This window comes from Cryptomeria japonica, chromosome 8 (genome assembly GCF_030272615.1).
Source record: "Cryptomeria japonica chromosome 8, Sugi_1.0, whole genome shotgun sequence".
Classification (NCBI taxonomy): Eukaryota; Viridiplantae; Streptophyta; class Pinopsida; order Cupressales; family Cupressaceae; genus Cryptomeria; species Cryptomeria japonica.
In genome coordinates this window covers 253,111,707-253,135,134 of record NC_081412.1, presented here as the reverse complement: position 1 = coordinate 253,135,134, position 23,428 = coordinate 253,111,707, and positions in this window count along the sequence as shown.

Genomic DNA, 23,428 nt, shown 5'->3' with positions numbered 1-23,428 from the left:
AAGTCAATTAGGAAAAAAATTAATCTAATTTTTTCATACATTTGTGCATTAAAGTTAATTGGTAGGTTATTTATCAAATGATTTTGTTTGTATAACAAAGGTCTTAATGAAGAAGTTATAGTTTCAAATCAACTATGCATCTACTTACAGAGATCCAAACAAGACAAACAAAACCTATCAATTAAGATGATAATTAGACTCCACTACCAATAGGGTCATGTTATGTTAGCAATATGGGGAACATAGGAGAGAGAGAGAGAGAGAGCTCAATATGTAAAAAAGGAGAGGGACAAGGAGGGAGGGAGATATATAGATAGATTGCAATACAGAGAGAATGAGGGATAGGGAAATATATAGATAGGGAGAGAGATAAAAAGATAGAGGTATAGAAAGATCTAGATAGAAAAAGATAGAGAGAAGAGAGAGGGAGATAGAGAGATAGAGATATAAAGTAGGAGAGATGGAGTGTATAAGAGAGAGGTATATTAGAATGTGAGGTAAAGTATATTAAGTGTGTGATGGGTACATTGAAGAGGTCTTAAAGGCAAATTATTGTATCCTTAATCAAATGACATGCTACCTTGAGTATGACTCCCCAAGGACACGTACCATCCTTGGATTGTTGGCATGAAATAACTAATCAAAAGTTAGTTTTTATTTTCTCTATCCCTCTTTCCCTTCGTATCTCTTATATTTCTCTCACTCATGCTCTATCTCTCTTTGTCTATTCATCTCTCTTACAATCTATGTATCCCTCTATATGTCTCACTCTCTATATATAGTATATGTATAATTATATTATATGTAATTTAACTCACACACACTCATATACATGCGTACATATGTGTGTGCGTGTGTGCATATATATATGCACACACACACACACACACACAAAATATATGTATGTATGTTTATGTATGTATGTATGTATGTACGTGTGTATGTATGTATGTGCTTATATATTTATATATATGTATATATGTCTCTCTCTCTCTCTCTCTCTCTCTCTCTCTCTCTCTCTCTCTCTCTCTCTCTCTCTCTCTCTCTCTCTCTCTCTCTCTCTCTCTCTCTCTCTCTCTCTCTCTCTCTCTCTCTGTGTGTGTGTGTGTGTGTGCACGCGCATGTATTATTTGTTTAATAATTTCAAATATAAAATATAATAAATATAACCTTAATGTTAACTTAAAAATAAATTTACATTATATTAAAAATATCATATAATAATAATTTTGTGATGCAACACAATGACTTTCACATTATCTATCCTTTGATAATGCTTTAGTCAATTATACACAAACATCTTTAAATGAATATAATCTACTACTTTAAACTTTTAATTGTTTACCTCTTTACATTAACATTTTTAAAAAATATCTTATAAATAGCTTTTAAAGCATGACTATCATAATAACATTAACCCAAATACAACTCCATACTTTTACAACTCTCATAATTTTTTTAATTTTAGTAAAATTTGAGTCCCTATGTTAAAGGCATCTCAAAATTTTAATTTTTTAAAAAATCCAAGCTCTTAAATTTCCCCATTTTTTTTAATTGAGAAAGCAGTGAAAACCAGGGCACTGACCCTTTACATAGTTTAAACTATAAACAACACTTAAACAACACTATAACAACAAACATCCATAACTAGAGTCTTTCTGAACCAGAAACAACAAAAAGAACAGAACAACGGGGAACAAGGGAAAGCATCCCAAAACACAAAAATACAACATAAGACCTAAGGGGTCAACTTGCGAACCCCAGTCCTATCAATGACATTTTTCCAATCATCAAACAGGAACTTGTAAAGTTCCCTAGCTTCATCTTTCTTAGCATCATTGTCCGCAGTACGCTCTCTCAAGAGGGAGAGAGTGAGGGCCAAACTGTGAAGGACCTGCAAGCAGAAATTATTAAGACAGACAATCTAGGAATCCTTAGTCTCCACCTTATGTTTCAGAACCCTGACCTCCTCAAGAATGGCCTTCATATCTAGCAACGGCCCTAGGTTTTCAATCCTCTGTAGAATATCCATAACATTAGTACGGATGTTTTTGAGTTGTTCCATAGTCGGGATCCCATGGGGGATATCAATCTTTTTCTCATCACCCTCCCTGTTGATAGTCTCTGCCACCGAGTCAACTTTTTCCATTTCCACTGTCTTAGCCAAATCCACAACAAAAGCACTGACCCGCTGGGCTCCCAAGTCCTCTAGGTTTGCCACATTCTTGTTCTCGTCACCCTCCCTGTTCACAGACTCCACCACCGGGTCCACTTTTCCCATCTCAGTCATCTTAGCCAAATCCGCAACAGGAGCTCTGGTCCCCTGGGGCCCCAAATCATCTGGTTCCACCATTTTCATCACTTCGTCTAGGTCCACTAGGTTGATAGTCTCCGTAGGTTCCATCTCCGACTTAGCATTAGAAGCCTCATTGAGGGGCCCAAAGGTACCCAAATCTTTAAGGTCCCCCCCCCCCCCTCCTTGTCCTCAATCAAGCCTTCGTCGGGATCTGAGACATCTTTATATTTTGCCTTTTTCTTCGAGGAGCTTTTCGACGCCAACCTATGTGACCTCCTTCTGCCTTTAGTGTCAGGAGAAGGGATTTCCTCCTCAAATTCTTCAGATGAAGAATTGTCCTCAATGATAATCCTTTTCCGTTTCATAGGGTTTCCCTTTACCCTTAGTGGGGGTGTGAGATTTGTTGGTCGAGGGAGAAGCCACCAGGTTAGGGGTTATCTCAATGATGGACATCGAGGGAGGGAATTGAGCAGATGCATAAGTGGGAAAATGAGTGGTCGTGAGAACACCCTGTAAAAATTGGAAAAACCTAGGTATAGCCAAGCTAGAAGAAAAGGTCGAAAGCGGGAGAGAGGTCATGGTAGGGGGTTGGACCAAATAAGGCTACGAGGAGGGCAGAGAGCCAGATGATAATTGTAAAGCCTATATATTAAACCCTGGTGAAGCAAGACAAGTGACTTGTCCTCGTGCTTGGGATCAAGGGTATCTTTTACAGAGGTTTCCAAAGAATGCAAGAGGAAAAAAGGAAGACACAACAAGTCATTATTACAAAAATGGTTAAGCAAGGGAAGGTGGTAGTAGTAGAATACCTTAAACCGACCTTCTAGCGTGAAGTATTTCATCACCATCAAGCAAATTTGGTTCCATGGGTGCCTGAGTTCTTCACGGGCAAACCCTCCCTATAACTTAACTGGTTCCTCTCTGCTTCTAAAGAAGCATTTAAGCCCTTCACTGTTAGAAACATGGCTAGTGCGCTTCCATCGCCTTCCTTCCAGAGCAAGACTCGTCGCCTAGGCTGCGGATTCCTCTGACACTTCAAAAGAAACATCACCCACTGTGACTCTCCGCCCAGACCAAGAAGCAGCAAACTGGGCTAAAAGTTGCTCATCGTGGCCACAGAGGGAATCCAAAAACTCAACCACTCCTCCCTCAACATAGTAATTCCACACGAGGGGGTCATTCTTGAAATCATCGGGCTTGTCAGGCTCATAGCGCACTCTATCACCCCCATTTTCCTTAGCAAAGAGAGCTTGTTTAGCAGACGTCATAAACAAGACCTCACAAAGGATGTCACATATGCAACCCTTAGTGAAAAAAGCAATGTCAATATTGCAAGGGATGGATAAATTTAGCTCGAGGTGACAATAAAGGCACAAAAAGGTGGAATGATTTCCATTAATAAACTTGAAAATAGGGGACTTGTGTGAGCCATAAGTCATGAATTGAGACATGACTTTAGGCACATAGGAAATATTCCTAAAATCAAAAATTGCATGCATAGTAATGATCTTGGGGACATGGGGCACAAGTTTCCCATGACAAGTTTTTAAAACCATCCAACTCAGCCTGAAACCCATCATATCATCGCCCGTCCAATACATCATTATACGGTGACCCCAAAAAGTGGACCAAAACATCACCTCACCTTTCGTGGTCGAGTTGGCAGTCCCTATCAACACATAACTAGCAGTAGTCCTTCGAATATTCCCCATATTCAAATTTAAAAAATAACTCCTTCCAGGATACCTAGAGGTGAGGAGGAGGGTAGAAATGAGGTTAAACATGAGCTTCATCATCAATTTGAGTTTGAATTATCTTATGTTAAAAGGAAGTTGAAATGAGGCGATAGAGAAGTGTGGCTCCTCCAACATCTTAGACCAGTGTTAGTTAACCCCAGGACAACAAGAGCATCAACAACCCCATTCCCTTCCCTAAACACATGCATAATCCGAAAAGAGTCAAGCCTAGAAATAAGCCTGAGAGTGTCCCTGATGGTGCCTTCAATGGTACAATTGAGCATGTTCCACTCTTTGATAGCATCAATGATGAGCTTAGAGTCCCTTTCTATGTCCATACACCTGATGCCCATAGAGAGAGAAAACATGATCCCCCAAGCCAAGGCCATGGCTTCAGTTTGGTTACTAGAGTGGCCATTCAGATTTCGAGTATAAGCAGCGACCAGGGCCCCACTATGGGTTCAAATGACACCTCCCACTGCTGCAAGACCCTGTCTAGCAGCCCCATCAAAATTTAGTTTGTAGCAGCCAGGGAGAGGTGGGAACCAAACAATATTTTGTCTTAGGAAACGTTTAGAGAAATCAATGTGAGAAAATGAAGGAGGAAGGTTCCATCTGCGAGTAATCTCCCAATCCCATTTTGAGGGGGGTGTAGGAGGAAATCGGAACTTGGTAATTGAGATGTTCTTTAGAATGAGCTTAAGTCCAAGCAAGCAAAGACAGTTTCCAAGGAGGCCTCGTTATCCCTTAATATCCTATTATTCCTTTCCTTCCAAATGCTCCAACAGAAATGGGGGGATCTATCTCTGGAGTTGTTGAACAAGAGGATTGGAAGAGGGGCCACAATACTTTTCCAGCAAATGCATCATATTTTCATTCAGAGTCCAGCTAACACTAAGATTATAGCAAACCACCCCCTAGAGATCTCTAGCAAAGACACATTAGAGAAAGAGATGGGAGGGGATTTCAGCCTCGTTTTTGCAAAGGATACATCTGTTAGGAAACTGAAATCCCCACTTAGCCAAGTTGTCCTGAGTCAGGATTTTGTTGTGCAAAACAATCCACCATAAGAAATTGATCTTTGGGATGAGTTGAGGATTCCAAACCCCTTTCCAGTTGATAGTCAAGGCAAGTTCCTGAAGCAAGCTATTGTAGGTCATTTTAACAGAATACTCCCCTAAGGGGTCCCCTTTCCAAATAAATTTGTCATCTCTAGGAAAGAGGGGGAGGAAGGTTATAGCCAGAAGGATCTGCAACTCTCTAGTGGCAAGGAGAAGATGGGGTTGATCAAAACAACAATCCTCCATAATTTTCCAAGTGTTGTTGGAGAAGTAGTCCGAGACCCTTTCCCCAAAGAAATTTTTTGTTGCAACCTCAATCCTTCTAAGTGAGGGGGAGGTTATTAGTGGCTTCTCCCCTAGCCAGCAATCCTCCCAAAAAAGGATATTTCTACCATTGCCAATGAGCCACTTCATGCTTTGGGATATGAGGTCCCTGCAGAAGATGATATTATTCCATAGTTTTTATCCCCTGGGGAGACCCACATCATTTAAAGTAGATACAAAATTGTCATTGCCAAGGTATTTAGCCCTCATGATATTGCCCCAGTCAAGGTCCTTGTTCAGGAGCATCCAGGCCATTTTGGAAATTAGGGCCTTGTTGAAGTGGGTGATTTTATGAATACCCAACCCTCCCTTAGATTTCAGGTAGCAGACATTGTCCCAACCCACCAGAGCAAGCCTTTTCTTTTCTTCCATACCAATCCAAAGAAAAGTTCTTTGGATGCTCTCTAATTTAGTAGCCATGGTAGTTAAAATTTTGAATAGGGATAGGAAGTACACTGGGATACCCTGGAGGGACGAGGCCAATAGTTGAAGCTTCCCAGCACTTCTAAGAAACATTCCCTTCCACCCAGCCAGTTTTTTCTGCATTCTTTCAAGGATAGTGACCCAAAAGGAGTTGGAGACATCCTTGACAATTAGAGGAAGCCCAAGGTACATGCCCGAGAGGGAGGCCATTTGACAACCAAGAATCCTATAGATTTTATCTTGGATTTTATGAGTAGTATGAAAGAAATAGATGTTTCTCTTTTCATAGTTAATATGTTGTGCAGAGGCATCAACATATTGGTTTAGGAAGGATTTCCATCCCTTGGCTTCAACCACAGAAGAGATCCTGAAAAGAATAGTGTCATCCATAAATTGTTGAAGGACAGAAGGAGGCATAGTGGAAGTAGGTTTGATGCCCAAGAGGACCCCTCTGTTGACAAGAGAGTTGATCAAGAATAATAAAGAGGTAGGGAGAGAGGGGGTCCCCTTGCCTCAACCCCCTAGAAGCCCCAAAGTTCTCCTAAGGGCTCCCATTGAGAAGAATAGAATAGTTTGTTGGCAATTGACACTCATTGGATTCATATGTTGTCATTGATGGCAACAAGATTCTATAGAAGGCATATACCGACAGATATCGGCATTGGAGGCATACACTGACAGATACTGGCATTGGAGGCATACACCGACAGATACTGACATTGGAGTAATCAGGGTCATCACCGACACCGACACTGACATCCAACACTTCAGTGAAGCCGACATCAGTTTGGGATCCGAATGGTTTTATTTGTAAAATCATTTTGTAATTATTGTATAGAGCTGACATTGAATATCTTTTGTAACATGTTGTAAGCCGACATAAGGCATATCATTTGTAAAGGGTATATAAGTCAGTTTATTAGGTCATTTTGAAATATGACAAGGAAGTAGAACAGTGTGATGCGAAGGATATGTATGTAGATCATTTGTATGCGAAAGTAATATCATGCAATGATCAGTAGATGGTTTGTAAAGCATTCTTGGAGGAAAGGAGATATCGGTAAAAGGGTTTAGGGTTTATGAACCGGTATAGAACAGAGCTATAACCGAAACTCTTTTTGGCATTGCAGATGCATTTTTGAGTTCACCATTATTGTTTTATCTCAACAAAAGCTTGTAGTCAGTGAGACTCTTTTGTGTTGAGTAGTGTGCTCTAGACAATGTGCCTTCCTGCATGTGCAGGCCCCCATACTACGTAATATCTTTCATATGGCCAGTGAATTGATATTGTGGGTCACAAATCCCACCATGGTTTTTCCTCTTTGAGGTTTTCCATGTATAAAATTCAGTGTGTTATGGTGTTCATTCATGTGGCTAGTTTATTTACTTCATGTTATATGTTTCTTCATGTATGGTTTATATGTCTATGTTGTAACAAGGTAAAATCTTATATTACCGGCAGAACATTGATTCACCCCCCCCCCCCCTCCCCCCCGCCCCTCTCAGTGTTCTTGGATTCCTTGTATTCCAACATAGCTGACCATAGATATGCATTCCCTAATGAGGTTAAGCAACTTTCCCCTAAAACCAAGCTTTTGCAAAACTTTAAAGAGAAAGTTCCAATTCACTCCGTCATAGGCCTTGGAGATATCCAATTTGAGCACCATACTAGGTTTATGACATTTATCTATAGAATAAATGATCTCATGGGTGGAGATGGCCGCATCAAGAATTTGTCTGCCAGGGACAAACCCCTTCTGAGTCGGGCTAATCAAGGAGTCCAGAAAGGGTTTAAGCCTATTAACCAAGACTTTGTTGAAGATCTTGTAGATAGTGTAACAGAGACTGATAGGGCGGAAGTCCTTTAGAAGGGAGGGCTCTTGAATTTTAGGAACTAGTGCTATGAAAGTGTTATTCAGCTTCTTAAGAAGCTTCCCCAATTTGAAGAAATCTCTTGTAGCAAGAACCACGTCAGCACCCACCACATCCCAAAAGTCCTCGAAGTAAGCCAGAGGGAAGCCATTAGGGCCTAGGGCTTTGGAGGCTCCCATAGAGAACACCTCAATCTTAACTTCATCCTTTGAGACCGAAGTCATGATGAGATCATTATCTTCCACCTTGAGGGGAGACGAGAGGCGATGAAGGAGGTCCTCAACCAGCACAGGGTCCCCAGTTCTGCTATCATCCCTAAACAGAGCCGAGAAATAGTTGGTAGTCATTCTTCTGAAGCTACCCTTATCTTTGATATCCTGATTGTGGTCATCCTTTAAACAAGAAATGTGGTTTCTTCTCCTATGGATATTGGCCGATCCATGGAAGAAGGTCGTATTTTTATCTCCCTCTTTTAGCCATTGAACCTGGGATTTCTGTTTCTAGTAGAGTTCTTCCCTCATAGAGTTTTCCTTCCATTTCCTCTGAAGGTCAGCCTCCTCCAAGTGGGTCGCTTCCAGGAAATCCCCTTCGTCAATTTGTTCCTGAATGGCCTCCAGCTTGCTGCTGATTTTTTTTTTTTTGAATAAAAATGTCCCCAAAGGTGTTTTTATTCCATCCCCTGATATTTCTTCTAATTAAATCTAATTCATGGGCAACTCAAAATATGGTGTGCCAGGGATGTTAGTCTCCCACCATCTTTTAATGCAATCCTTGAACTCCAGGTGAGTATTCCACTTGACTTCATACCTAAAGGGGTAGCTTTTCCTTTTGGAGTTGGTGGTGCTAAAGAGAAGAAGAGGGTTATGGTCAGAAACCGTTATGGGGAGGGTAGAAAGTTTTAGAGTGGGACCAATACACCAATTGCCTGAGATGAGAAATATATCTAATCTTACCTGAATAAGGTCCTTCCCTTTTCTAATATTGGACCAGGTGAATCTTTGACCAATTAAGTATACATCAAGTAACCCATTCCTACCTATGAAATCCGCCAAGCCAGTCATGCTGACAGAGTACTCTAAAAGTCCTCCCAATTTTTCAAAAGGAAAAAGCAGGGAATTGAAGTCACCTCTGATCATCCAATGAGCATTGTAATCATTTTGAAGGAGAGCAGTAATGTCATTCCATAGAGTTAACCTGCCCATTCTAATATTAGGGGCATCTAGACATTAATGAGAAACCAGGAGTCCAGGGTCGAAGAGAGTCAAGAGACAATAAAGTTTGCAGAGGTGGTAATCAGGCTGCCAGAGAACTTAGAGGGGTCCCACATAGTAACTAAGCCACCAAAGGCTCCATTAGCATCACTAATAAAGAACTCAGCACCAGGCCATATTTTGCCCGTGATAAGAGAAAAAGGGGCATAAGTCATTTTAACCTCTTGAAGAAGAAGAACCTCAATTTTATTTTAAAAAATACAATTCTTGAGAGCATACTACTTTTGAGGGTTGTTTAGGCCCCTCATATGCCATTAGAGAACCTTCATTTCTTACCTTTTATGAATGTCTCCAAGGTCCATTACCTGCCATTGGTGACTTCCCTTGTTGCTTCTTTTTGTTTGGATAATCTTTGTGATGGGTGACCCATCTTTAGGTCTGCCCCAACATTAGTCTTCACATTCCTAGTCTTGTGTCTCTGAGTGATCCAACCATCATCAGCAGAAAGTTGGCAACCACTAGAGGAAGCTCTAGGAGAGGAGAGACCCTTGCCCAAGGTAGAAGTAATAGGAAAAGTAGTCGGGCATGATGGTGTTAGAAAACTCAAATAACCAGAGGACAACTGAGAGAGGGGGGGGGGTGAATCAGTTGTCACCGGATTATAGAACTTTAAGCATTCAAAATCTTATTATCGGAACACATAAAATCAACACCGGAATGCATAAACCAAATACCAGAATGACAGATATAGCAATTAAACATAAACATAAATCATAGAATGGTTACCATCCATCCATAACACATGACACCAAGATTTGTACGTGAAAAACTTGGTAAAGGGAAAAACCACAATGAGAAGCCTACCCACAATCAGATAATACTTCTACAGTAAGTATGTGATTACAATATGAGGGGCTTGCACATGCAGGAAGGCCAACAACCTAGAGTGCAATGCTCATCACAAAAATGAGCCTCACTAACTACAAAATAAATCCAGACTACAATCCAAAATGAAGATTGAACTGCAAGTATAGCATCTCCTATGCTTGAGTACAATTCCGGTTACGCTCAATACCAAAGGCCTCAAACCTCTCTTACAAACCCAATTCGATCAGCTATGATCAACCAAACCTTTGACATATGATTACAACATTATTCGCACATAAATAACCATAATCCCATATGCCCTGATCTACAAAGAGATCTTACATCATATTTATACCAACCTGAGACCTAAACAATTAGGCCAGCCACCTAAAAGATAATACAATAAACTCATAACATAAACCCACAATCCAATGATCAACCAAGTTGGCTTAGGCCTAAAACAATGTGAACCAATCATTAAATCCCATCGGTAACACATCAGGAACATCCTCCAACATGTTACATAAACCGGTCCATAACCTAGATAACACCGAACCCAAAATAGGTCGCCATAAACCAAATCCAACACCACCAATGAACTAAAACATGAACATGATAACCAACAACATCCCGAAAGTCATCTAGAAGCCGCACCAACACCACTTATCAAGTGCATCAAAAGATATTCAACAAAGCTCTGCTGATAAAACCCTTACCGGTGACCAAAAGGCTTACTAGAACAAATGATAGCTGATGAGTCATCAAATCCCAAACCAACTAATTGTGATACACATCTGAATAACATGAATGACATATCCAAACCAATTCCACAAACCAAAGCATACCGGATCATACTAGATCAATATCATAATCCAACCACTCTACCAGAACCAATCGAGAACCGATAAACAACCAAAACAATCGGTGTTGCCATCAATGACAAAACATCAATGCAACACATAATCAATTCCTCCAAATATCCAATAGATGGGCCCTTTAATTGTAACATCTCAGGAGGGGACCCAATGGACCTAGGGGCTGGCATGGAAATGGATCCATCAACAATCTCTCCCTCCTCTAGAGGGGTGATCATCTTCATAGGGGTGAAGATAAGAACTTCAGACGGACCAAGCTCGGAGTTTACCTTTTTCGGAGCTAACAACACCTCCTCATCTGACAAGGGGCTAGGGGCTCCCTTAGCAACTTTGGCAGGTGAGCTGAGGAGAATATAAATACTCCATAAAGGGGTAGTCCTCACAACTATCCCTTGGACCTTCCATGGAAGCAGTATCATTACTGTGGCCTTCTGCAACTACAGGACCTTTGAGCTTGAGGGGCTTGGAGTCCTAAAATTTGCACTGAGAGATAATATGACCTGTCTTGTGACATTTCTGGTAAAAGAGGGTAGCATTTTCATAGACTAGGGTCTGAGTCTAGCTTCCCAACGTAAACTTGAGAGTAATGAAATTAGGGAGATTCTTGTTGACCGTCGCCTGCACATAGAAGCATGCATAGACCAGTCTGGATTTGGTTCTAGTTATGTCGTCAACACCCACATAGTGCCTAAAGGTGTTACCAATCCATCTGAAAATGGCTTCATCCTAATATTCAAGAAGGAGCCCTGGAAGGCAGACCCAAACCGGAGCTGTCTTTTGCAGGTCAGTCATCAGGTCAAAACCAACCTTCCATATGCAGAGAGATAAGTTGCATCTACCATAGGTCCAACAACCAGAGAGGGCCATAGCAACATCTTCCTCAGCAGTAAATTTAAAGAGGAAGAGAGCCCCGGGCATTGCACTAATTGAGACACTTCCTTTCAGTCTCCATTTGTCCAAAACCCATTTCCTAACTATTTCCACTGTAGGTCGGAGAGAGAAAAATTTCCCCACAAGAGTGTTGCTCATGTTTAGCAGAATGCGATCCAAAAATTTATCGAGGAGCTCAATAGTCATGTCTTCATCAGTTTGTAAGTAGACGGGGACAAGATTGGGTTCCACCTCCCCTAAATCTTTCCCCATCAACACATTTTTTCAACCCTTGACAGTCATGTTGTCAATAGAGGTCCCATTATCTTTTAGATCATCATGAGCGACAAAGTCCTTGGGTTTAGGAATGGAATCCTCAGGCTTGTCCGGAAACACCACGATTTTAGGACAATTAGTAGTCACTTCCTTCGGGGAGGAGATAGCAAGAGATTTATCAATTGAGCTGGGAATCGCATCCATTGAAAGGCTAGGCAAGGATACAACAGAAGATATCAATACCACAAAGTCTGGAAGGGGATTAGGGTCAGCTGGTCGGGGGGGGTGGGTGATCCCCATCTGCAAGAGCCACCATGGATGGGGAAGGTTCAAAATTCAAAAGTTGCAGAGCGAGAAGTAATGTTTTTTGTAATTTCCCCATTTTGTTTTTAAAGAGTGGATGATACGTTAAAAACATAAAAAATTGTAAAAATCTTTTAAAAATTTCAAGTATATATTTTCAAAAGTGATGACCTTGCCCATTAAGTTGATCAAAATCAACATTAAAACTTAACCAATATTGTTGGTTATTTTAATTTTAATTTCTACACATAGTGGTTCAATGTTGTACACCCCTCGCATGATTCAAACTCACATTTTAGGTAGTGCATATTCATCATTGAGGTGACAAATGTCAACATGACAATCAAATTTGAATTCATACACTTTTTCACATTTTTTTGTTTCAAAATTGTCATTAAGATAACAATATAATATTAAATGTGCCTTGTCATGATAAGATGCAACATCAGTTTGGTGACAACTACAACATGTACCGAGGTTCAAATTTCCATGTCTAGCCAAAGAAAATAAACAAAAAAAATGGTGAACAAAAAAATTAAAAATTTGACGGTCTCCATCATTTCAATTGTCTTGCATACTCCTAAATCAATAGCAACTGTCAATCTCAAAAGTCATCCTATCTAAATCTTATAAGGAATGCCTTCAACATAATAAAGATTAGAAAAGTTTGTCTCATTTTTAAGTTTATTGAAGTGGTAGATGGTTTAAAAGAAGACAAATGTTTTAAATGAGAGAGTGATAAAAACCTTCTCTTTTTTTGTATTTTTTGGGGATAAGATCATCAGCAATAAATTAGTAACAATTCTATTCTAACATTCCTACACTAATCATTAACATGAAATAAACAACAAAATATGAGGATTAAAGAGATAACTTGAAAATTGAATCTATCAAATAATGTTAATAAGAAGATCAATCATAGAACTTGACGATTAAGCCACATCAATAAAACCATTTAGCACAAACAAATCAAGAAATTTCATGAAAATATGATGCAATCACCTAAAGAGAAAAATATTTAAATAATTTTCAGAATTCATCAACCTATAAAGCCATTACCCATGTGCACATATAGGAAGAAATTCCTAATAAGCTCTCCAAAAAGTTGATGTAGCTAAGTTATCTTTGCAAATGAATAACAATACCATCTAATGAGCTAGTTGAACAATTAACACAAACAAAAACATTGAAAGATGAATCCACTTCATCTACACTTCACAAATTTGGTAGAAAACTCACATCATAATTGTATAAATATTTCATGAGAATGTATTAATCATCCAACCCTTTTTATAATCAAATCAAAGGTTTATATAGAGTTTACAACTGAAGATTTACAAACCCAAAATTAGGCATTTTGGGTGGAATTTTGGCCCAAAATTTATTGAAAACAATAAATAGACACCCTAAAACTACTCCAAAACTAAAGCTATAGCTCCCAAAACTTCATGCAAAAGGTAGATAATAGATTTGAGTAGCCACATCTAAATAAAAACACTAATTATTCCACCATTTTGAGCTTCAATTAATTGTTGCTTTTTTTTCTACGATTTTGCATTTAAAAATTGTGAGTTTCTTTCCTCTTTGTTGGTTGCACTCAAACTAGAGTTATTTGGACATGAGAAAAAAGGTAAAAAAATCATTTATGGTGCCCATTCGACCCATGTAGAAACTGGAGCTAACTAGCAATATAACTCAAAACATCATTTTTTTCTTTTGTCGATTGTCTTCTACTTGCCTACACTTGTATTTTTTTTATTTTTTTTTATCAAAATTTGAATTATATTTACTTCGTAAATGTACCACTACCTCTAGAAAGTGCTGATTAAAACCAACTACCATATCATGTAATTCTTCCACATCTAGAATTTTTGTATACTTTAATTTGATAACAAAATTCTTTATAGGAGTTATCAACTGCTTTCTTCTATCTTCAAACTGTGAAAGCTTTGCCTTCATAATATGAAGATGTTATTTCATTGACATCATTTCTTCAGTTATTTGCAGAGAACAATCTTTGTGCAATCTGTCTTTGAATTGTTGTATAATGGCTTGAGCATTATTAACTTCTAACTTATTATCCAGGAGAGTACATTGTAGTCCCTCAATGAATTATTCAACATGGAACAACAAAGTGTTCATGGCATTTATTTTCTATATAACCCAATCCTTAGCTTTCTTGTATTCCCAAACCACCATCTTTATTGCTCTAATCCATTCTACCATTGTATCTCTATTTGAATCCTCACGAAAAAATACCTTTTATTAAATTGCAGTTGTTCACATGTGTTCTTGACCAATTGAAGCACAATAAGGTAATCATCCCACATGAAGATTGAATCATCCATATTCCTTCATTTCCTTTACTTGATAGCAACCCATGAAGAATTGTCAACTGGCTTTGAAGAGCATAATAGTCAATCATCACCTATTGGATGAATTCTTCTCCAAGTTGTTTAATTTCAATTCTTTGACTTATTGCTTTTGCAATAAATGAATATCTGCTCAAACTTACTCATCTTAATCCTTGTGTCAATGTTGCCTATATGCTTGTTGAAGGAGCTCCTGCATCAATAGGTCCAAGGAGTTGGTTGATATACTTTTTAAACTCTATATTTTGTGCCTTTAACTCCTATTTGGTCTCATCTTCTTTGTCCATCCTTCTAAAAATTGTATCAACTGTTTGTCATAAAGAATGCCTTTATCCTTTATTTTTTTGGCCCAAATCCACTTCTTGAATTTCGTAATATTTAGAGCTCATCTCACTTTCAAGTTTATCAACAAGGGGGAACAACTATTTGAGCCTTTTGATGCCCAAATATATCAATAGTAACTACTGAAAGCTTCCTAGCATGCTTCTTTGGTTCAGGGGTGCAAAACACTTGCTCTAATATTGAGAAATCAACTTCATTGAATTCCTTGTACTTCCTTTCCCTACATTCAAAATTTCTTGCCAACCAAGTAGGAGTAGAGCATGTATTCCTTATTTCAATTTGACGTTGCTTAGCATCAAAATTTTGTTTTTGTTCTTCTTCTCGATTCCCTTCGTTATCAACATGCTCTTCATTTTGACCTCCTACATTTTCATGGATTTTTTTTGTCATGGGATTGCTCACTTACATCCTACTCTTTATCTTATATAGGTGCTTTTGATTCTTGTTAATGTTCTTGCTTTGCAGCTGATATAGAATACACTTGTTGTTGATCCTAATTTATTAATACTTCCTCTTCATTATGTTGTTCATGAAGAAATTCTTGCTCCTTATCTGGCAAAGGATCTTCAATTTGTTGTTATCTAATATGTAGTGGAAGTTCATCCTTTGGTTTCCCTACATCTTCTTCAATATCCTTTCAACATGAAAAAGAATGCATCTTATGTGGCTTTATAAAATACTTCAGTTTCAGTAGTTGTATCAGGATATTGTTATTATATTTGAACTATTGGAACTCACGTGTCCACCTGTGGAATTTCCACAATAGGAACATTTTCTTGAGAAAGATCTTCCTCAATCCTTGGTCCTTCTTCATCAACATGTGTTTATGTTTTTAGCTCTTTTATTTTCTCATCTTCCCCTTCTATAGCATTTTCTATTTGAATTGTATCCTAGGGCAATTGTTGTTCTACTACATGTTCTTGAGGAACATCTACCGAGGAAGATGGTTGAGGACCTTCTCCTTGTATAGTAGCAGTTTGTTGCACAGTTGGAGTCACCGTGGAAGTCTAATGAGTGTGAGAACTTTGTTATTGTATTAGAGATTCAAATCTTGTTCTCTTATTTCTTTGTAATTGAGGTCTAAGTTCTTCATCATCTTCCTCTTCTGACCAATCTTTAATAATTCTTATGGGAGGGGGTCCCTTAGGGCCTTTCCTTAGTGTTCTATACACAATTGGATCTTCTTCAAGAACTTCTTTAACATTATCTTTATTTTTATCTAACCTAATCCTTTGGTGAATGGAAGATCAAGTCAGTGCAATAGGGGTAGAGGGAACCTCTTTTCTCTTCCTATATTGAGGAGTGCTAGAATAAGGTTACTCTTGAGTCCCTTTCTTCTCCTTCATTTACTTATGCATCTTTGATGGGACTTGCTCCACATAAGGCCTTGCATGTCTAGTAGGGTTCCAAGGATGAGGAGGTGGCTTTCTTAAAGATGAACCTTTCCTTTTCTTTGAAGTAATGGCTTGCTCCTATTGTGATTAGGTCTCAACTTGTGGGATGTGAAACATATCAAATGGATGTCTTATCCATTCAGTGGTCCAATATCTTACATGCCTTTCCATTTCCTTCATATCCTCTAGCTGAAGGCAATTTGGATCCACATCATGAATAGGAATATCAAAAACTCTCTTCTTGTTATAAAATGGGTGCAATTTATTCTCATTTTCCTTCTTTCTCACTTCGTCAGACACCCATAATTGCTCTGCTTGTTCAACCAAATCAAGATCCAATCTGTAGTAGTATCTTATTCTCACCTCATGATCATCAACACAATTGGCCCAATGGTCTTTAATATCTAGCGCATGTTTGAAATGTGAGCCCATTACCTTATTGAATCTACCAACAAGATTGAGCTTGCTACATTCTATCTTCAATTGTTTCAAGGATAATTCAAGAAACTCTACCTCTACATTCTTAGTATCTTTCATTTCTAAACATGAGTGCTCATACTCTTGAAAGCAATTGAAAACAAGGCTTATGCTTGCTTACTACCAATTTGTGTGCATATGCATTTTTCCTACACAACTCCAAAACAACTAACCTATCACATGGATATCGGGGCATCTTATGTGGAGGAATTGTATACCCTACAACTCGAATGTAAGTGAAAGTTTTAAATTGAATGAAGTAACTTCCAAACCAGTGAATTTCCTTTACAGTCTGTGGTGACAATCTCTTACTAAAATCTCCTTCAAAAGACCTTATTATGACAAACATAAAGAAATCATTGACAATGTAATGGATCTTTCTACTTCTTTCTAGCTAAAGATGAGGATAATTATTGCACACATGTGTGTTTAGATCTGTAAGAGATCCTTCTCTCCTTAGTCCTGAGCATGTGGCATGAGCAGTAAGAAAATATACTACATATGAAGTCATGTAAAATTTGAGGTCTCTTCATATTCTTAGCAACTTCTCATCAAGGTTATCACTAATCATCCTTCCCCAATCTATAAATTCTTGCCTAGCAAGGATAGTTTTAATGAACAAAAGCATCCAAGGCTAAATCTCTTTAGCATCTAGAAGTATTTCCACCCTACTAAGAAGAGTGACATAATCTCTAACATCAACATGCAAATATGCTTTGTGAATAATATTCATTCTACTTAAACTAATTAGGCTTCTTGGAATTATCCATTAAACTCTTATTGATGTAAGTCATGGGATCTTCTCTGGTTTGATAGTACTATCATCCTTGAGTAACTGTCACATTCACATATGTATCATATGTCTAAATATGGAATGCATCTTCAATAGCATCAAGAGAAACATCCAAGATTATATCTCCTAGGGGACCGTAAACTCTCTGCTCATCTAAATTTTACTTTGTTGCACAAGCTAGTATCAAGTCTGAAGATTGTAGCGACACAAGGAATCTAGTTGCATGTACCAATGATGTAGCCCAAGTATTCCTTCCATCTTGTCTAGCCATCCTTTATACGAACTCTTTCAGGTCTACATGGCCTATGTCGATATCAGTAATCTTCCAATCTAGTGAGTGTAACTTTTTTGAAGGGAGGTACCTGTTAAATTTATACTTCATTGGTACCACCTTTTGTTGAGACATCACCAACTCTACATTCAAAACAAATTAAATTAAGAGCTTTATTGAATTAAGAAACTTAATGAAATAATCTTATTGAAAACAAGAAACAAAATAACAAAGAAATTAAACAATAAATTTAATCTAGCTTTATGCCTTAGCTTATTTTCAAACTCTACATATTTCAAGGACTGGGAGTAGAAACACCCTCTATCCTCGCATTGAAATTCACTTGAAGTCTTCGAGGATTGAGGGTATTTTAATCCCTGATCCCCACTTAATTTTGAGTGGGCATATAGATTGGGGGTCGAGGGTATTACTATCCTTGATCCCTCACAAATTGGACATTATCAAGGTTGGGGGCAGCATCACCCCCAATCCCCACCACTTTCGGTGAATTGTGGTTACAAGCTTTAGGAGTTGGGGGGTGTTCCATCCCTGATCCCATAACATGCATTAGGGATGGAACATCCTCAATCCCTGGTGAGATTGATGGCCATGTGCTAAGTCTAAAAAATGTTTGGGGTTGGTCGAGGATAGTGATATCCTTGATCTCCAATTAGGGCATCATATTCACACTTAGATGAAAAATATAAGGAATTAATTGATCATTAACCAGTTACACGGAGGTTGCTAAATTCAACTTAAGGCACAAAATGTAGGGTTAACACCCTTCTTATTCAATGGACAAAATGAGATTGAACCAACACAAGAATGTTGTAACATCAAAGGCATGCACTGGTCAGGTGAGGTTGTAGAGATAAACAAGAAAAAGGCCCAAAACACAATCCCAAACCAACCAGTGGAAGGATGGGGGTTCAGCTAAGAACACAAAAAAGCTAAGGCCTAGAGGTTCAAAACTGAAACCCTAACACACAATAGAGAGAAAAGAATATAAAAATAACAAAAAAAAGGAAAGAGCACAAAAACCCTACCTAGACAAGGGGAGAATGATCCACACTACCGAATACTAACACACTAAAACCAAAAAAATGCATTAGCTCCTCATTAAATAACCTTAAAAAAATGCTTTAGATGCTTCACTTAATAAAGGAAAATGAATGGACACCATGTTTTTATAGGCCCAAAAGGGTGCATTCAATGTCAAGTAGTAGGTGAACCCATTGGCGGTTGGGGGTCGAGGTGGAAAAGGTCACCAGGACGATGGCCTATGCCACCTTTAAACCTTGATCTATGCTTAGGGTGAGTCAAGGGTTGGGGGTATGGTTATCCCCAATCCTGGTAAGGAAAGGGTAAGACACACAAAAACATAGGGGTTGGGGTGTTGGGGGTCTCGACTCCCAAAATAGGAAAGAGGGCCTCTAATCCCTAATCCTTGCAAGCTTGAAAAGGGGAAAACATGGACAAGGAAAAAGGAAAAAAATGAGAGAGAGAGAGAGGGGGGGGGATGAAAAGAAACAAAGACCAAGTAAGAAAAAAGGGAGCCCCTATTTTCTCAAGTAAGAAAATGGGGTGTGAGTTGTAGAGCCATAATAGGTATTAGGGTTTTTTAAATATTATTTTTATTTCCTATATTTATCTTATGCTTCATTAAATGATTGATTAATTATGAATTGGTTTTCATTGTTAATCCTATATTTGTAATTCACAATTTCATTCATCCACATTTGGCACACCTAGTGAGACACACATCCTTGATCTTAATAATTTTGTGATAATTCTATGTTTTTAGAATTTATAAGTTTAGAATGATGCAATTGATTCAACATTCAACATATATGATGCATAGAAATGTGCATATGATGCATAAAATGTTGCATTTGATTTTTTAGGACTTTGTGCCTCATAATTTTCAAATTAGCACAATTGATTCATATATTGGTGTACATGTTGTACAAAATGGTGCATATGATACACAAAATGGCACATATGATGCACAAAATGATGCATCTAATTAGATATAGGTTTTTACACCTCTTGATTTGTAGATTGTCATATCCAATTGATATATTCTCACATATGATTTACAGATCCTCATATTTTATTAATAAATTTTCACATCCAATTGATTAATTTTTGCATTTGATTAAATTTTTTTTGCATCTAATTGATAGATTCTCGCATTTTATTAATAAATTCTTACATCTAATTGATAAATTCTTGCATCTGATTGAAGATTCTTGCATTTGATTGAAGATTCTTGCATCTAATTGAAGATTCTTGCATATGATTGATAAACCAATTCATATGGTGCATATAACAGTGTATTTGATGCATATAATGACACATATGGTGCACAAAATGGCACATTTGATAAAATAAATAGGTTGGTTTATGAAATTGGGTTTAACTTTTTCATAACAGATCATATTTTTAAAATTCAAAAAGCATTGAAAAATATTTTGATACTCTACATTGTATTTGAATTTATTTTTCTAGATATTTCACAAAAAATGGGTAAATTCATTATAATTCACCCCTTTTTTAAAACTTCAATTGCTCATAAATTCTTTTGGTATGTCTGAGATGAATTGGAAATTATCTTTTTTTGGATTACCATCAACTAATCATGTATATGTAACTTGGAAATCATTGGGAGAAGACAAGTTAGTTATAAACTACTGACATTTCTGATGTACAGACTATCTTGTTTTTATTAACTTAGTTATACATTTTGATTTCTAATGGTAAATGAACATGCATTCCGTGCTTGTGTGAGCTTTTAGGTGTGTATGTTCTCCACAAATGCCTAGTGTGAACCTAGGGATTAAAATAACCTTTTAGATTATGTATTTGTTAATTTTACGCAAGGAGTACTTGCTTGTGTATGCTCTCCCCTTATGCTACATATGAGCCTAAGGATATAGTATCTTTATTTTTATTTTTAGTGGGAGGCCTGCTTGAGGATTTCACTATCCCAAGGTAAACCTCAACTACATTTTCTAGTGGGGTATATAAAGTGGAGAGAATGAAATTTATACCTCAATGTGTGGCTGGCATCATTCAATCAAAGTCACAAGAACCTCGATTGATTGAGACTTATTTGGTGAGGGGTAAGAGGAGACCCCCCAAATCTCAAGCACTTTCAGACGGGCTCATTTTTTATAAACACCACTAAACACCTTGTTTTTAGAGACCTTGAGACCTTCAACTATCTACATAGTGTGGTGCAAGGTACAATATCATGCTTGAAGATGACTCAACATGTACCATCTTGAGGAGAGAGAAGAATTATAATAGGTTTCAAAGCCTCAAAAGTAACAAGAAAGGTGAGCACTTGATCCATTAGACCCTTATCTCTCACCTCTTGAGAGTGGAACATGCATATCTACAATCTTATAATATCAATGTTTGGGCCTACACTATTAGAGTTACACCCATCTAAATAATGTTAGGTTGTTAGTGTGCTTGACATTTCTTTATTGTGAAATACTAATGAATCCATTTCAACCTTTTTTACCTTGAAATCATCAAACAACCATTGTATTTTCTTGAATAATATCTTGCTAATGAACAAATTACCAAAATTGTAGAAACCCACACTTGAAAAATATCACTACACTTTTGAGTTATTATAGACCACTTTTGACACATTCTACTGCACTTTTGAGTGGTAAAACTACACTTCTGAGATAAACTATTACTTGGCGCAACTATGTTTTTAACCTTTTGCACTTCTTCTATGTAAATTTGTATTATTAATCCATATCATCATGGATTTGAGTTACATAACTACACTGGTGAACCCACTAAAATATTGACTTAAGGTTCTAACCTGACTATCCTACAAAATCATTGTCATATCATACGAAGACATTAATATAACCTACTAACCTATTGAATTACAAAATTTGAAGTACTAAACTTAGCGTTTTGACCTTTTTTCTAGATCATTGACTGACACAAAAATAATTTTTCAATACTTTTGATTACCTTCTACACATTTGCTACATACAACTACATTTTGGTGTTATTATGTTGTTATTTTGACCTTTACCATTGTGCTTCTAATTAGTATTTCTATGCCTTGACTATTACCAAACATCCTTGAGTTTCCATATTACAAACTACACATGAACCTTGTAGACCTTTTACTAGACATACGACGCATCTAACCACCTTCATCTTTCCAATATTTTCATTCACCATTTTATTATCATCACATCATGTCAAATTGGACTTAGAGAATTTATTCTTAAATTATAATTAGACAATCACATCTTCCATCAACAAACCAAAATATCAATATTAACATTTCATCCAAAATAACCAAAATTATTAAATCCTATGTAGATCTTGTATCCTTTATCCCTAGTTTTACCTTTTTCTTTGAAGTTTTCCCACCCCAAGTAGAAGGTCAAATTATCCCACATCACTAGTGGATAAATCATATTAGGAACATTGGATACCCTTGAGTTGGTATGTTCCACTCATAATTTTTCTTGGATTCACAAGTCTAGTTCAAGTATAACATATTGTAATATTGATCCATACTATATAATATCTAGATTTTTTTAGCTATTTGGTATCATTCAACATTAAAACCAAGTATTAGAACCAAATCTAATGCAACATCATTTCTTTCCAAGACCAAACTAATCTAGGAAATCTAAAACACGTAAAAAATATCATGAGATGGTTGACAAAATGGTTATAGAAGTTAAAGCATCTATGTCAAACTCCATTCCTCAAACCATTCCTCCAATCCAATAAATGTCATTGTCATACAAATGTTCATTCTCTTATAATACCATGCCTTCACAACCAACCTATTAATCATGAGAATCCAACTTATCCATGCATCAAAGTTATCAAATCTCTACATATTCAAATGTCTCACCCAAATCACAACCATATACCTCACAATTCACAAATTATCTCTACCAACAAGCCACCTCACCTAGCCATATCTCCACTTCTATCCCCATGACATGTCCTCAAATTTGTAGTCATGTCAACACATCCATTCCTATGAACATTCCCCAAATTTCTTCACATGCCTCATAAATCTTATAATCCTCTACATCTACTGATGCAGGAGCATCCCCAGTTCACAGCAATCTTGCATCAACTAAAAACATTTTCCTTTCTGTTTTTTCTTTCTGCTTAAAGTTTTAGTTTTCCTTTCTGTGTATCCTAGTTTTGGCTCACCGGATCCTATGGAGTTGGATTCTACTTGAAGACTTGATCATCTTTCTTTCTTTCAGACCGCATCGCATTTGGATCACTTTCTGGCAAGATATAGCTACCAGTTTCCATGATATTTTCTTGTTACCGATTGCCTGGACCTATTCTGGTGATCTTCAGAACCCATTCTGAAGCTTGTGGAGCCTTGGGCATTGATTTCGATGTTCCTTGGCGCGCGGCTGACCTTTTCCTATGATCTACATTTCATCCTTTGGATTTTCTGAAGGAATCTCTTGGCGGAGGTCGACCTTGTTTATTTGCATGTTAGGTCTCGTTCTTCGGGTTTTGATCCCTTTTGGGCCAACTGGATCCTTTGAATATATATATATATATGTAATTACGCATTAGAAAAGAAAAAAAAGGAGATAATCAAGTAGCTAGGCTGTGCGTAGAAGATGGATCATAA